This window comes from Apis laboriosa, unplaced genomic scaffold (genome assembly GCF_014066325.1).
Source record: "Apis laboriosa isolate Shangri-la unplaced genomic scaffold, ASM1406632v1 scaffold167_cov148, whole genome shotgun sequence".
In the NCBI taxonomy this organism is placed as follows: Eukaryota; Metazoa; Arthropoda; class Insecta; order Hymenoptera; family Apidae; genus Apis; species Apis laboriosa.
The window spans coordinates 161,759-166,002 of record NW_025222122.1 but is presented as its reverse complement, the minus strand read 5'-3'; the positions used below and the strand labels follow the sequence as shown (position 1 = coordinate 166,002).

The 4,244-nt window shown below is 31.9% G+C and overlaps 1 long non-coding RNA gene across 1 annotated transcript; it reads left to right on the top strand.

The window, feature by feature from the left end:
* The first annotated feature begins 627 nt into the window (after positions 1-627).
* Positions 628-2,173, top strand: LOC122710947. Its single transcript, XR_006346027.1, has 3 exons — positions 628-733; positions 802-1,100; positions 1,187-2,173. It is a non-coding gene; the product is annotated as an uncharacterized LOC122710947 (long non-coding RNA).
* Positions 2,174-4,244: the final 2,071 nt, after the last annotated feature.

Genomic DNA, 4,244 nt, shown 5'->3' with positions numbered 1-4,244 from the left:
TCTCCTACCCTCTCGGGGTTGCGTCTCGAAAGGAAAACAGGGGTAGGATTCACCCTCGTAAAGACGCTCGAGTGTAACCGCCGTGGACCATCACTCCGTTTCGTATTTGTTCAATGCGAGCCTGCAGTCGATTCCGTGAAACTGCACTTGAAATGCAGTCACGTCGGTAAATAGAAGTTCTATCGGATCGATGGAGTGCTAGGGTATTTCTAGGGATATTTTATGATTTTGTCGTGATTTGTGCATCCGTTGGAATTCTGCTGCATTTGTTTTCACCTGCAGTGAATAATATCCTTTCTTGACGTCGGTAAAAAAGAAATTGTCGTGTTAAATGCTCTCAGCACGAGGAAACGAATGATATATCTTTCAAATTGAGATATCTGAAAAACAGAAATTGAGTTGTTGCAAAGTTTTATTTTTAAAAATATAAATGTAGCTTTTACATCTTTTGTGTATCTAAAAGTGTACATGTGATATAACATGTAATATATAAATATAGATGAGAAATAGAATAGCAAACATGATATCGCAGTATCTATGTCTATTTATAATTTTTATATCGATAACAGATAATAATTTTTAATTCGATAAATAAAAATTAAATCATGCGAAAACACTTTACTATTACTCGATCAAAATCTATAAGAATCTACCAGAACTGTTTAATGGATGCACAATAACGTTTTCTTTTCGAGAAGACAATGAAGAGGATGATAAATCTATAACAAGTTTTGTAAGTAACAAATATAAACGAATTTATAATGTAACTTATGTAGTTTACATAGGAAAATGTAATTTTAGCTTGACGGTTCGTACTTGCATCTACATAATTTGATACAGAAAGTATTCCAATTGAAGAGAACTATTTATATATTTATTTTGTTTTCAATAATAAATGTATATTTATACATAGATATAAAAAGAGGAACATCATGCGTCTCGTTTCTCCAATTATCATTTATATTGCAAATTCTAGTTTTCAATCTTATTCTAAATTGAATCGATGATATTGAAAATGGAACAAGAAAATGCATTAAATAAATATGTCTGTTTCATGTCTATGGTCGTATCGACTGCTTTGCATTCCCACTGTTTCAATGGTAAGTAAGTAGAGTGCGCTTGAATATTGTTTATCTTCAATTTTTATTTGTAATAAAAATTTAAATATTTTACTTTCTCTTTTCAGCTTAATTATATAACATTCAAATTTAAAGAAGAAAAACGAGCACCATAAGAATATAAATACATTTGAAAGTAAAAGGATTACTCTCGAAAGTTATTTTTCATTAATGAACAGTGAGGATATCCAAGAGTGATGATTGCTATTATTTACACAGTGTCCAATACGTAAAATAATTTTCGAAAGTAATTCTCCAGTTTTATTTTCAAATGTATTCACGTTCCTTGAACGTACCAGTATATCGTATTTTTCTTTGTCTATGTTAGATAAGATAATATGAAATAAATCGAATTCATGATACATTTTGTTTCGACGATATATATATTTATAAATTTTCACTTTCTCGAATAAAGTTTCTCAAATAAATAATAATATAAAATAAAATCAATCTTTTACAAAGTCGAAAATCATAAAATCTCGCTCTCTTGTTGAATCATTAACTTCAAATTTCCAGCAGAGACTCGCAAAAAGCATAATTAAATATCAAGCACGAATCTTTCGAAATCCTTTGCTGAAGTCTCAGGTCACTTGAGGACAAATCCTCTCTTTACATTCCATTCTTTACGATGAGCCGGCGAATAATATCACAATGTTGGTCAGATTTGGTTCTTCACAGACTAAACCGCCAACCGCCCTCGTTTACATTCCACATTTTACGATCAGGAGAAACATAATTTCGCAGAATTTATTGCGAATGTCGTCTGTAGTTCCGACATCAATGTTAATCGAGACACAAAATATATCCTTAATGATACCTATACTTTTCGGGCATTCGATACTGTGCTCGAGAAATAAAGTCAAACTTGGTCCCTTCATACAATCGAAAAAGATGCAGAGCATCGTAAATAAAACTAGTTTTCGAAATACACTGATCGTGAAAAGTATTCTTACAGCTAAAATATTTTATAGTTACGATTATTGAACTATACTTGTATGTAGTTTAAAAAAAAATATATATGAAATAAAGAAAAGAAAAATATTGACGCATATAAACTCGTTGTAAAATAAATATGAAATAAAATTATACGTTTTAATTTATTTAAGAATACAACAAACAATATTAATATATATATAGAATCTTATTGATTACATTCATCTAAAATTGCAATTAATTAATTAATTTTTTTGTTCGTTTTCATCCAATATTGCCTTGTTTACAAGAAAAGAAAATTGATACAGGAAATAATTGTCAAAATGATTTTACTTAAGACATAAAATTTTACAATTTATTGAATATTATACAAATCTGAATGTATCTTGTGTAAAAATACTACAAATGAGAATAAGAAAAAGATATGAATGAAAAGTGTATACGTATATAAGTTAAAAAAAGTAAAAGAAATCATATTTTCAACGATAACGTTTAAAAAGATAACATATTTATTGCTATTATTAATTTATAACACGAATTAAAGTTGTATCATTAAATGAATTAAAAAATTGCACAAAAGTTACATCGATACATACTTACCATTTTTGAAATATTTATAGCTTGCGTTAAGGAAGTAGAATTTTTAAAAATATCGTATAAACAATTTTCCTCTACTCGTGTTATAATATTTATAACACATACGTGTTAAAATATAACATGTATGTAAAATTACAAATTTATTGGAAGGAGGGACTTCATTAATTTTTTTAGGGAACCGCGTCCGAGATACCTGATCGCCGAGCAAATAAATGTAAAAAGGAAGGCTTGGAAGCGAAAAGCCGTAAAGAAATTTTTCTGCAACGATTCCTTCCCCTTTTTTGCGCGATGACGTTCCATCGAAAGAACATACGCGGTTGAAAAGTTTGCGGCGAGATTATTGGTACTAAAAAAGCTAAAATAGGTAGTCCATCATTAACTGGAACCGGTTTTTTCGGCCCACCCTGAATCCGTTCAACCTGATACACATTGCGAATTTGTAATCTCGAATCGATAAATTCTTGATTGATTTTTATTGTTTCGCGATAATCATCGTCCCGCGCCGTGACATCTTCTTATCAAGCATTTCACATCTCATACGTATGAAATACGTATCTATCGGTGCATCGAACCGATGCGGCCGAACATGCCTTGGACACCTTTCTTGCATTCCGAGCAAATTGTCAGACACGCAATTTTCGCCGCAATGACGTTTATTTTCTGGCTGATCTACAGTGACACACAATCGCTTGAGGTGCTCGTGGTGCCCGCTGGCAATTCGTAAATGATAAAAGATAAAGTACAAGTTTCTGGAACGGTTCACGGATGAGAAGTATTAACCATGATTTTGTCTTTCGTTGGAATGGAAAACAAAAGGCAGAGTCGGCAGAAAAGCCTAGAATAGTGCTGCTCTGCTTGCCATTTGGTGGATATTTTGTGGCTGCCCGTCGCACATCGTCGTCTGCGAGCAATGCTGCGGGCAATGCTGCGGGCAGCGACACTTGACTAACGTTATAGGGGAATGAGGAGTTGAAAATACAGAACAGGTTCGTAGAGTATCTAAATACAAGACATTTAATATCTCGTGAAAACAAAGTATGCATAAACAGTTTTCTTTATTTTTCACGTTTCCTTCATTATTTGCAATTTGCATTTATAAATTTTGTAATTTTATAATTATTGCTGTCGATAGATGTTCCTTTATTTTTTGCGTCTCTAATTAATTAATAATTATTAGTTATTATTCGTTTTTGTTAATTATTGTTAATAAATTGATATTTCTTTATTCGTTCCTTTCTTTATGAATAACGTTTTTTTTTTATCGTTTAGTCAATGGTTATATTATATATATATATATGATTACTTTTCCCAAATTTTGATTCTCTTTTTCAAGGAAAACGAATGCTATTCGCATCGCGCATCACCTGTGGCTACCTGTCACGTTGCCCTACTATACGGCACTGGCCCAAAAGGAACGTGGAATCGTTTGCAGACAATATCTGTTAGTATAGACCGGTCTTTACACTCCTGAGGATTAGTTACACGCGATCAGGATTTTGATCTTTCATTTGTGTCTGAAACCAGAATAGAATACCGTGTGGTGAATGTGGGTCGTCGTTGGAATTTTGTATTTGGTAAAACGATATGTCCGGATAA